At 50.2% G+C, this 12,500-nt stretch overlaps 1 protein-coding gene across 4 annotated transcripts in view; it reads right to left on the bottom strand.

Moving 5' to 3' along the window:
• Window positions 1-12,500, bottom strand: part of CdGAPr (GTPase-activating protein CdGAPr) — a 370,593-nt gene that overhangs the window by 275,036 nt on the left and 83,057 nt on the right. Inside the window, exon 1 of one of the 4 annotated variants that reach the window (XM_070136734.1) lies at window positions 11,492-11,638. The exons of 1 other annotated variant lie outside the window; for it this stretch is intronic. The gene's annotated coding sequence lies outside the window, so the exon portion shown is untranslated. Of the gene's footprint in view, window positions 1-11,151; window positions 11,639-12,500 lie in introns of those variants that run through there. 2 more of the 4 variants (XM_070136735.1, XM_070136733.1) reach the window with 2 other exon arrangements.

The following is a 12,500-nucleotide window of genomic DNA, read 5'->3' as shown; positions in this document are numbered from 1 at the left end:
TTTCTTTCTTTCTTTCTTTCTTTCTTTCTTTCTTTCTTTCTTTCTTTCTTTCTTTCTTTCTTTCTTTCTTTCTTTCTTTCTTTCTTTCTCTCTCTCTCTCTTTCTCTCTCTCTCTCTCTCTCTCTCTCTCTCTCTCTCTCTCTCTCTCTCTCTTTCTTTCTTTCTTTCTTTCTCTCTTTCTTTCTTTCTTTCTCTCTCTCTTTCTTTCTTTCTTTCTCTCTCTCTCTTTCTTTCTTTCTTTCTTTCTCTCTCTCTTTTTCTTTCTCTCTCTCTCTCCTTTCTGATCTCTATGTTAATGCCCCTGCTGCCTTTTCGTGCTATTCTTCTTTCCCCCTCTCTCATCTAGTCTATTACATCTTCCCCTCTTTCTATGAATTCTCTCTCTCTCTCTCTGTCTCTCATTTCCCAACAAGTTCCCATCTTCCTCATATCCCTACCTCCCCTACTTCTCTCTTCCCCTCCCCCCATGCCACTCCTCTTCTACCCTCATTTACCCCACGTCCCTTCCCCCTCCCCCCTCCCCGCCCCCAGCTTCATCTCGCAAGATCTCGCCACCGTCTAAACGCCAGATAAAAGCTGACTGCATTTCAGGACTCCTTTTTATCTCAGCGCCGCGATCCCTCAACGCTCAGACGTCCTGCTGTCTGGCTAAGAGGAAGAAGGAAGGAGGAGGGGAAGGGAGAAGGATGGAGATGAAGAGGGAAGAAGGGGGAGAGGGAGATGGGTCAAGGAGGGAAAGAGAGAGGGTAGATGGAGGGAGAGGAAGAGGGTAGAAGGAGAAGAGGCAGTGGGGTGGGGGATGGGGAGGGTGAGGAAGAAGACAGAAGGAGGAAGGCAGGGGAAAATGGGGAGGGAGAGGGAGATGAATAGGCAGAGGGCGCTAGAGAACAAGAGGAAAGAGTAACGGAAGGGAGACGGACAAGGATAAGAGAAAAGGGAAGGGAAATGGGAGAGGGAGACAGGGGGCAGAGAGAGAAGAACACAGGATAAACAGTGAAGGGGAGCGAGGAGAAACAAGGAAAAAGGGGAGAGGGAAAGCGAGAAAGGTGGGGAGGGAGGGAGCAAAGGAACCTAAAAGCGGTCATGAATTAATTCAGGAACCTCCAAGCGGAGGAGGTGAAGAGTTAGGGTAGGGTAGGGTAGGGTAAGATAATATATTTTAAAGTAGGGGGTGTACGAGTAAGGGCACAAGTAAGTCCGGGGCAGAACAGGGCTGAGGGGCTTCTCGACATTAGCAAGGTCGCTTTCGCAGGTAGCAGGGGGAAGGAGGGGGTAGGAGCAAGGAAGATAGGAGGACGGGTAAGAGGGAGGGGTGTAAGAGGAGGCGGGTAGGAGGAGGAGGAAGGAGAGAGGCGTCAAGGGAGAAGGGGGTGACGTGGAGGGGGCACACGGAGCCTTCCTTCACCGGCAATCATCATCAAAGACACGACGTTCATCTCGACCATTTGAATAACACGAGTGCGAGCGCACGAGGCGAGGGCATGCGAGGGCAATTCCCCTAATTTCCATACGCAAACGAGTACTACTTCCGGGGATAATTAAGAGGCGCTCCGTGGGGCCTCTGACAGGAACACGAGGCGGTAGTAAGCAGCTGCAGCCCCTTCGACAGAACAAGACTATTTACGCAGATCTATATATCGACAAGGTGCACATGGGGGGAGACGAGCAACAGATTCCCCGCACACACACGCTCAAGTACGTACATTCATTCATACATACATACGTACATATATTCACACAATGTAGAAACACACATGTACGTACACATATACGCACGCACACTCGCTCCGCCGCCACGTGAATTCCGAACGCATAAGCAAGTACCCGAATTCCGACAAAGCCTTTACGAAACGACACCACGAAAGCCCCTTGCTTCCCCTTCCCCTGTCCTCCCCTTCCCTCTTCTCTCCTCTCCTCCCCTCTTCTTTCCTTCACTCTCCTTTCCTCCCTTCCTCTTCCTTTCACTCTCCTCTCCTTTCCTCTCCCCTCTTCTCTCCTCCTCTCCTCTCCTTCCCACTCCCCTCGGCTTAATGGCTTCCTTCAACCACACACTCAGCATCTCCCTCATTAATTAATAACAAATCAATCCATTAATTAGCCGCCACCCCCACTTCCCCCCATACTCCAGGGCTCAGACCCAGCGCCGCCTGACGGCTCCGGAATCTTAATTACATTTGTTTAATCCGAACGTGCTAATGACGCCGAAAATTATTCTACGATGTTCAGCTTCGGCCACGCGATCCGCGGCTCCCTCCCCCTCTCCTCCTCCGGCGACTCGTATGCGTTCCGTGATCGATGTAGCACCGTCGTTCCCCGTCCACTCCCACCCCTAGGTCCTCGTTCCCTATTCTCAGTTCCCCGTGTTCCCATATTCCTTAGTCCCTGACCCACCATTCCCCGTTCCCCGTATATCTTTGTCCATGGTTCCCCATTTTTTATTCCCTTTCTTCGTTTCTTTCCTTTTTTTTTCCATAACTCTTAATTCTTATGTCCCCCTTTCCCTTTTCATCTCTCCACACCCCCCCTGTTACACTTTCCATGTTCTGCCGTTCCCCGTTCCACCGTTCCTCGCTCCGCAAGTACTTGGTTTACGTTACTCGTAACGGAGCAGCAACGGCACTCGAACCCGGGCCGTGTCGGCAGTGCGCTCCGGTGCTTTCGGTTTCCACGCCCTGCATATCAATAGTTTGGCGAAAAATAAACCCGTGTATTTTCCTCCCTCGTGCACACGACAAAGACTATGCCCCTCGATTTTCTCTCTCACGTAAACGGCAAAAATGAATCCCGTGTATCGCCTCCCCACCCCGCGCATACGGCAAAGACTACACCCGTGTAGGTTTCTCCTCCGCGCACACGGCGGCCGGTTGCTGTGGCTCCGATTCCGCCGCGACAGAGACTCTCGCCGCCTTCCTCCTTTTCTTAAACCTCAAAGGAACATTTAAATTCGGAGTCTGAGGCAAGACGGGGACGCGGCGATGACGGTGAAGCAAGGTCGGGAGGGGGAGGTGGGTGGGTGGAAGGAAGGAAGAGAAGGGAAGAAGAGGTTGGTGGAGAGGAGGAGGAGATGAAGGAAAGTAATAAGAATATGAATGATAATAAGAAGTGAGATGGAAGGAGGATGAGAGAAACACATAGATAGAGAGTTGGACAGAGAGTGAATCCGAGAGGACGAGAGAAAGAATAACAGAAAAATGAGACGGACAAGAAAGAGATCGTTATCTCACATTAGACCACGCCAAGAATAATGGATGCGAATGGGTTTGTAGCCCCTCCTCCCCCCCCCAACCCCTCCCCCATCTTCTGGTCACTCGTATTCTACGTCGCTGCTACACGCGGACGGTCTCTCCTCGTCCGTCTTTCAAAACATTCTGTTTATTGCGTTTACTTCTTTTTTCTCAGTTCTCTTCTATCTACTGTGCGCACTTCCCTTACCCTTCCCTTACAAACTTTCACGTCACTCTCACTCTCTCTTCGGATCCGTTCCCTTCACTTTCTCTTGCCACAGACGTCAGCAAAAGCTCTTTCCTCACATCAGAGCAAGCAGGCACTGGACCTCTTATTAATAATAAAAAAAACACGAAAAGGAAAAAAATATAACAAGAATATGCAAGCCCGGGAGAGACATGCAAGCATCATGAGGTCCAAGCACGAGGACCAAGCAGTCATACCTGCATCATCTTTGCCTCCACTATCACCCTCATCGTCCTCATCACGCTCACTGTGTCATCACTCGTGCTTGGGACAAAGGACGCGGGAGATAGGACAACGACGCTAGCGAAAGAAGATGAGGATGATAGAGAGAGAGAGAGAGAGAGAGAGAGAGAGAGAGAGAGAGAGAGAGAGAGAGAGAGAGAGAGAGAGAGAGAGAGAGAGAGAGAGAGAGAGAGAGAGAGAGTAGAAAAGAGGAGAGGAGAGAAGAGGAGAGGAGAGGAGAGAAGATAATAAAATAAAATAGACAAAAGAAAAGAAAAACAAAACAGAAAAGAAAAATAGAGATTACGCAAATCATTCTTAAAAAGAAACAGTAGACAGGTTTGTTGCTGAGCCGGACCCAGTTATTTACATCGAGATATTCCGCTGAATTGGAGTAATTAGTTAATAATAAGCTATGCGAGTAGCTTGGTCGAGGAGGAGGGAGAGGGGAAGGAGGAGGGAGAGGGGAATGAGAGGGATGAGGGGGAAGAGGAGGAGGAGAGGGGAATTGTGAGCACTGTATTCGGATGGAAAAACGAACTTTAATAGAGCTAGTATAATGACATGTCTTCGCTTAAAAAAATGCATTTATTTATTCGAACATTTTGCGCTGAGAATTAGAGTATCAGTATTATTGGATTTCCGCGTCCATCACGTCTGCATGCTCTCAAACAAAAACTCACTCACTCACACACACACACACACACACACACACACACGCGCGCGCGCGCGAGAGAGAGAGAGAGAGAGAGAGAGAGAGAGAGAGAGAGAGAGAGAGAGAGAGAGAGAGAGAGAGAGAGAGAGAGAGAGAGAGAGAGAGAGAGAGAGAAAGAGAGAGAGAGAAAGAGAGAGAGAGAGAGAGAGAGAGAGAGAGAGAGAGAGAGAGAGAGAGAGAGAGAGAGAGAGAGAGAGAGAGAGAGAGAGAGAGAGAGAGAGAGAGAGAGAGAGAGAGAGAGAGAGAGAGAGAGAGAGAGAGAGAGAGAGAGAGAGAGAGAGAGAGAGAGAGAGAGAGAGAGAGAGAGAGAGAGAGAGAGAGAGAGAGAGAGAGAGAGAGAGAGAGAGAGAGAGAGAGAGAGAGAGAGAGAGAGAGAGAGAGAGAGAGAGAGAGAGAGAGAGAGAGAGAGAGAGAGAGAGAGAGAGAGAGAGAGAGAGAGAGAGAGAGAGAGAGAGAGAGAGAGAGAGAGAGAGAGAGAGAGAGAGAGAGAGGGAGAGAGAGAGAGAGAGAGAGAGAGAGAGAGAGAGAGAGAGAGAGAGAGAGAGAGAGAGAGAGAGAGAGAGAGAGAGAGAGAGAGAGAGAGAGAGAGAGAGAGAGAGAGAGAGAGAGAGAGAGAGAGAGAGGAGAGAGAGAGAGAGAGAGAGAGAGAGAGAGAGAGAGAGAGAGAGAGAGAGAGAGAGAGAGAGAGAGAGAGAGAGAGAGAGAGAGAGAGAGAGAGAGAGAGAGAGAGAGAGAGAGAGAGAGAGAGAGAGAGAGAGAGAGAGAGAGAGAGAGAGAGAGAGAGAGAGAGAGAGAGAGAGAGAGAGAGAGAGAGAGAGAGAGAGAGAGAGAGAGAGAGAGAGAGAGAGAGAGAGAGAGAGAGAGAGAGAGAGAGAGAGAGAGAGAGAGAGAGAGAGAGAGGGAGAGAGAGAGAGAGAGAGAGAGAGAGAGAGAGAGGGAGAGAGAGAGAGAGAGGGAGAGAGAGAGAGAGAGAGAGAGAGAGAGAGAGAGAGAGAGAGAGACAGAGAGAGAGAGAGAGAGAGAGAGAGAGACAGAGAGAGAGAGAGAGACAGAGAGAGAGAGAGAGAGACAGAGAGAGAGAGAGAGAGAGAGAGAGAGAGAGAGAGAGAAAGAGAGAGACAGAAAGAGAGGGAGAGAAAGAGAGAGAGAGAAAGAGAGAGAGAAAGAGAGAGAGAGAGAGAGAGAGAGAGAGAGACAGAGAGAGAGAGAGAGAGAGAGAGAGAGAGAGAGAGAGAGAGAGAGAGAGAGAGAGAGAGAGAGAGATGTAAAGGGACGGACCTGAAGTAAGATAAATTGAAACTGATGACCTAAATTGGTCGCTCGATGCCAACAACCTTCCTTCGCCTCCCCCCCCCCCACCCCTCCATCACCTCAAACTCTCTTCCACTCCATAAACTCCCTTCCCTCCCGCTTCCACTCCCACTACCTGTGTCCCTTCCATTCTACCTCTTTTCATAATCTTTCCGCTTCCCTCTACCTTTCCCTCCTCCCTTCACTTCCATCAGCCTCCCTCTTCGTCCTCCCGTCCTTTAGCACCTTTCCCTCTTCCTCCTCCCACCCTTTATCATCTTTCCCCCTTCTTCCTCCCACCATTATCAACTTTCCTTCTTCTTCCTTCCACCTTTTATCACCTATTCCTTATTCACACCCATCCACAGTTGTCAACACTCGTCCACACCAAACCACGCCCATCTACCCTCTCCCTCTCCGCCCAACCAGCGACGCCCACGGCCCCTCATTCCTGGCACGCCCCACGCACCTATCAATAAAAGCTCGACGCCAATAAAACGCCCGGCTAGCCACTCGAGGGAGACGGAGAGAGTGAGAGAGAAGGGAGAAGAGAGAAGAGAGAAGAGAGAAGGGAGAAGGGAGAAGGGAGAAGAGGAAGAGAGAGAGAGAGAGAGAGAGAGAGAGAGAGAGAGAGAGAGAGAGAGAGAGAGAGAGAGAGAGAGAGAGAGAGAGAGAGAGAGAGAGAGAGAGAGAGAGAGAAGGGAGAAGGGAGGAGGGAGAAGGGAGAAGAGGAAGAGGAAGAGGAAGAGGAAGAGGAGAGAGAGAGAGAGAGAGAGAGAGAGAGAGAGAGAGAGAGAGAGAGAGAGAGAGAGAGAGAGAGAGAGAGAGAGAGAGAGAGAGAGAGAGAGAGAGAGATTGATTGATCGCGCCGTCTTCCGGAACCCGCGTCGTGGCTCCGGACGGCCAACGCGACGAAAAGTTTGCAGTAATTCGCCTCTGCAACCGAAGGTGAATATAAATATTGCACCGCTTCCTCGTCCCCTGAGAGTGGCAGGGCGGCAGCGCACGGCGGGGGAGGAGGCATGTTTACGTATTTGGTGACATATTTCCCGTCGTAGGATGACTGTCTTCTTACCTCGTTCCGTATTTCGCGCCGCGGGAAGGGAAGACACTAAGTAATTATTTCACGCCGCAAGATGCTATCTCTTTATTGACGTGTTTTAGACCGCAGAATGACATGCCTTAATGATCAAATACGAATTTCATACCACGAAAAGATGCATTTCTTTATTTAGTTACTCGATTAAAACACCTTCTTAATCGCGTGCTTCACAGCAATATGAAGACCGATTTTTTATTTAGTCATTCATTCAAAGGCAGACAGATTCTCTTGCTTGGTGCCGTAGTTTCGTTTATAATTCTCAGATTTTTTTCTTACAGCGCGGGCATCTGAATCGTCGATCAGGTATGTTCTTAGAATCAATTAATGCTTAGAATCTTTTCGTTCTTCATTGCTTTTCCTGAAAAACTGGCGTCAAGCACATTTCTAGACGTGCTTGCTCGGCCAGCTGTTTTGCCGTCGTCGTCGTCGTCCTTGTCAGCGTTACGCCTCAGCTGTTACTGCTTGCAAGTTCTTTACACGATGAGAGCTGCAAAAGCTCGGACTTTGTGTCGCGGGACATAAGTTGGTCAACTTTCTTGCTTCATCAAGTTTTACGAAAGTTTCGTCCGTATCCTTTCATAGGAATATATATATCAACATATAAATGTGTGTGTGTGTGTGTGTGTGTGTGTGTGTTTCGTCCGTATCCTTTCATAGGAATATATATATCAACATATAAATATGTGTGTGTGTGTGTGTGTGTGTGTGTGTGTGTGTGTGTGTGTGTGTGTGTGTGTGTGTGTGTGTGTGTGTGTGTGTGTGTGTGTGTGTGTGTGTGTGTGTGTGTGTGTGTGTGTGTGTGTGTGTGTGTGTGTGTGCGTGTGCGTATGTGTGTGTCTGCCCGACCTCCTTCTCCGTCCTTGCCTCAGGCATCGTGGCGCCAGGCAGCCTGGACTCTATCCCCTCCCCTTCCCTCCCCTCCCAGGCCCTCACGAAAATTAGACAGAGAAAATAGAGAGAGAAAAGACATTTCCTGGTTCTGCCTTCCATCCTCCTGCGCGGCGGCGACGGCCCCTGTGCACTGCCTGCCTCCTCCCGCTTTCCCTTCCCCTTCCCTCCTTTGCTCCATCCCTCCCTTCCCTTCCTTTACTTCTCCCTACCTCGCCTTCCCTCCTTTACTTATCTTTACATCTTCCCTACATCCTCCTCCCTTCCCTTCTTAACTCCGCCACTCTCCTTTTTGTCCTTTTCCATACCACCCCTAACCCCTTCCCCTACCTTCTTTTATTTCTCCCTACCAACACTTACTCCTCCCGTTCTTTACTCCCTGCCAGCTCCGGGTTCAGGATCCCTGGCGGATTCTCCAGCAGCTGCGCATGATGCATCCTCGCAGATGTCCAGGATTTATCCTCATGGTTCCCTTCGCTTGGCTGTGCTGCGCTTAATAGACTAATTAATATCTATCGGTCACGCGGGATAATATCGGTGAATAATACCGGCGATTAATGAGCAAAATTAAAGGTATAGGTAGGGGAAGACCAGCAACGGACGGCCGTTCCATCTTCTCACAATGTCTTTGAGTGTAAGGATAACAGACAAATGGATAATAAAAAATAAACACTCAGATACCTCATTCTGCCAAACTCATCCTTGCACACTCATATTCACCCTGACTTACACAAGAACTTTCATTTTCACCTTTACTTTCACACACACACACACACACACACACACACACACACACACACACACACACACACACACACACACACACACACACACACACACACACACACACACACACACACACACACACACACACACACACACACACACACACACACACACACACACACACACACACACACACACACACACACACACACACACACACACACACCTCATTCAATCCCTCTCCCACCCACTCTCAAACTACGTCATCACCTTCCCATCCCTTTCTTTCCCCTCCCCTCCTCCCTCCTCTCCTTCCCCTTCCCATTCCCCTCCCCGCATCTTCACTCCCCTCATGCTTGTCTTCACACCACCCCTCCCTTCCCCCACTCCCTTTTACCATCACCTCATCAAATTCCCGCACATCGATCCTCGCCCTCATTCCTCATCGTTTCCATCGTCAATCCTTATCCACTGCCCCTCTCTACGACCCCCTCCCCCTCCCCCTCGGGACGACCATCAACCTGTCCCTTATTTCCTATAGGGAAAGAGAGGGGGAGGGGGAGGGGGAGGGGGAGGGGGGGAGGAGGAGGGGGAGGGGGAGGGAGAGGGAGAGAGAATCAATCCATCTTCAAGCATTGTCTTCGAGCGTCAGAGGGGGCGAAGGAGAGAAGGGAGACAAGATGCTGAGGGACGGGGAGAGAAAAGGTGAGAAAGGGTGGGAGGTGAAAAAGACAAAGAGAGAAGAGGAGAATGATGAGAAAAGAAAGTAGAAAGAGTTGAGAGGCGAAGGTAGAAACTGGTGGAGGATTAAAAGAAGATAGGAAAGGAGGGAGAAAAAGTAGAAGAAATGAAAACAAGGTGAAAATTAGACAGAAGGAAAGAATAAGAAAAAAATGGGAAGACTCGGGGGGGGGGGGGGGGGCAAAAACTTGGAAAAATAAAAAATACGAGAACAAGAAATCACTTTACGGAAAAGGGAGAAAGGGTTAGAGAAGAGTGAAGACGAAAAAGGAAGATGGATGGAGAAGGTAGGAGAGAGACGCCCCTGGGGGACTCCCGTAGGACGCGGCCCTCAATAGCCGAGCCAATATGGTCTCAAGACTCGGGGAAATTGTGCCCGCTGGGAGCATGCATCACCGACTTCCTACCCCAGAACGACGCCCGCTGCCCCCCTCCCCCTTCCCCCCAGGACGTCGGAATCTTGCTTTTATATTCATCTTTTATATTCTTAACTTTACCTATTCTTAATTTGCTCGTTCCATTTCTTTGTGTTTTCATATTCTTTCTCCGCTTATTCCGATTACTCTTTTTCTTTGTTGTTTATTTCTTACAATTCGTATCCTCTCCTTTCTTATCCCCTTTTATCCCCTTCCACTTCTACTTCCCCTTCCCCTTCTTCTCCTCCTCCTCCCCCCTTCTATTCCCTCCTCATTTTCCATCTCCTCCTCTTTCGCATTCTCTTCCCTTCTTCCCTATTTCCTTCACCTTCCCCCCCATTTTCCTCCCCAACATTCCCTATCGTCCATCCTATTCTCCCTTTCTTCACTCTCTCTCTCTCTCCCTTCCATACCATTCGTAATCCTCGTCATGCCATTTCTTCCCTTGCATATCAACAGCAATTCCACAATGCAAACACAACTGCAGAAAGCGTAGCCAAGAAATGCATGTAAATCACCCAAATGCATGCAATTACACTTCACTTGCATTCCCTTCCCCTTATTCTTGTATTCATTTCTTACTTATTTCACTTGTCCCCCTCCCTCTCTCCCCTCCTTCGCGGTCCCGCTCTAATAAACCCACTTTCTTGCCTGCGACCCAAGCTGATGGCCACGTTGATGGATGTTTGTATGAATCTGTATACACACAGGCACAGACACGCACGCACGCACGCAAGCAAGCAAGCACGCACGCACGCAAGCAAGCAAGCACGCACGCACACACACACACACACACACACACACACACTTCTCTCTCTGTCTCTGTCTTAGTATCTATCTGTTTTTATCTGTTTCTCTTTCTCTTTCCCTTTCTTCTCTCTCTCTCTTATTCGTCCATCAAATACTTTCCTATTCGTTCTTCCCTACTCGTTTATTCATCACTTACCAATTCATACAGCCTTGCTCATTTCCTCAGCCTCCCCTCATTTCCATACACCCACACCCCCACCCTAACCCTCACACCCGTTTCCCTGAATATCACCTTTGCTTTGAAGAAAATAGTCTCCCTCAAGACGCCCATTCATTCGTTTTCATACCACAGGATTGCACGCAAGCTTATTTTGGCCGTCTTAACGGGGCCGACCTCCTGCAGGTACAAGAAGAAGATCACAGGCAAAGTTGGGCTGGCCTCCTTGCGGGCGCCTTCAAAGCAAATCCTAACTCGGTTATTTCACACAACTCAAGTTTCTCTCCCTTGCAAGCACTTTCACGTCCGACATCCGAGCCTCTGTGTCGGACCGTAGGCAAGACGGTGTACGTCAAGGTTGCGGGGGGATCGAAATCTTGGCCGAATCCAGCCTTAAAGAGAAGAGCGAATAGACAACGTGAGCTGTGCACCGCATTTCGAGATCCACAAATACTCCGAACATACATTCATCTTTTCGATCTCCACGATGGCATGGCTTAGCAACACATCACAATATCACTTCACACTTTTAGGGATGGCGCATACTTTGGCACTATATACGTTCACTTAAAATGTATATGAAAATAAAATAAAAGCACTTAGCGTATTATACCTTCGGAAATAAATATGATGGCCACACAATAACAGCGTCACATCTAACACTTGTGACAACTTTGAAACACACAAACACCTCGAAGCTGTGATACGATCCTTGATTTCTAACACGATCTCCAAATCACAATCACTCTACGAGGTCGAGGAATCAGCGCGAATGATAACGCACTCCATTACGCCGCGAAATCCACAGCGCGAAACAATCGCGGTACAAATACGCCAAATCCATCCACAGCGGTCAAGTCGGGAATCCACAGAGGGCAGCACGCGAGCGGAACAAGTGTGAGCGCACACCTGGCGCCGCGAGAGCTCCGTCCTTCAGCAGGGCTCCCACGCACCTGTCGGCCGGCCCGGAGTGCGTGTTCGCGAGGGCGTCACTTGGGGACACCGCACATGCCACTGGCGGACGGCGGGGAGTGAGTGAGCGGAGTGGCGCTGGCCCGTCGCACAGCTCCCCCGCCAACCAGCCAGCCAGCAGCCCGCCTCGCACACTGGCGCCCGCCCGTTCGCTCGCCCGCCCGCCCGCCCGCGCCCGCAGTCCTCGACCCACCCGCAATCCGTAGTCTCCCGCACCCCTTGGCCACCAGTTTGCTCTGCTAACCGCCCGACCGCCCATCACCCTCCCCCCGAGGGCCATCCAGCCGTGAGACCATCTCATCCGCCGACAAACATTTCTCCAGCAGACTAATCGCCACAGCGCCATCCTCTCCTCGGCCGTACAAGCGCCGCTCATTTCCTTGCATCACAGTGACGACGGACCCGCTTCGGCCCGCCACTTCTCGCCTCATCAACCCGCTCCATTCCTCTCCCATCCCTCGCCCCCCATCCGCCCTTTTCTTCCTCCTCCTCTTCCCCCTTCCTTCCCCCCTAAGGTCCATTTCCTCATCCTATAGCTCCCCTCCCCCATTCCCCTACCCTTTTCCTTCCCTCCATTCCCTCAAGCTACACCCTCTCCCTATCGCCCTTCTCTGCCCCTCCCCTCCCTTCCCCTACCTCACGCCTCTACCCTTCCCCTTCCCTCCATTCCCACTACCTTCATCCCCTGCCCCCTCCTCCCCCGCAACATCAACCCATCAATTCTCCCTGACGAGTCCCATCCCAACCTCCATTTCGTTTACCCACACGGCCTTTCTGGAGTTTATCAGTGTCCTTGCCTCCTTCACCCTCCATCCCCTTCCCCTTCCTCTTTCCCTCCCCCTCCCCCTTTTCCTTTCCTTTTTGCTCCCCCTTCCTCTTCCTCTTCTCCTTCCCTACCCCCTTCCTCCCTCCTTCCCCGTGCGATAACACTATTTCATTCTTTTATCTCATTGTTGTTGTGCTTCTCTTTTTTATCTCTTATTTTCCCAT

This window comes from Penaeus vannamei, chromosome 22 (genome assembly GCF_042767895.1).
Source record: "Penaeus vannamei isolate JL-2024 chromosome 22, ASM4276789v1, whole genome shotgun sequence".
NCBI lineage: Eukaryota > Metazoa > Arthropoda > Malacostraca > Decapoda > Penaeidae > Penaeus > Penaeus vannamei.
Note: the sequence above shows the minus strand (reverse complement) of the source record. Positions and strands in the feature narration are given on the sequence as shown.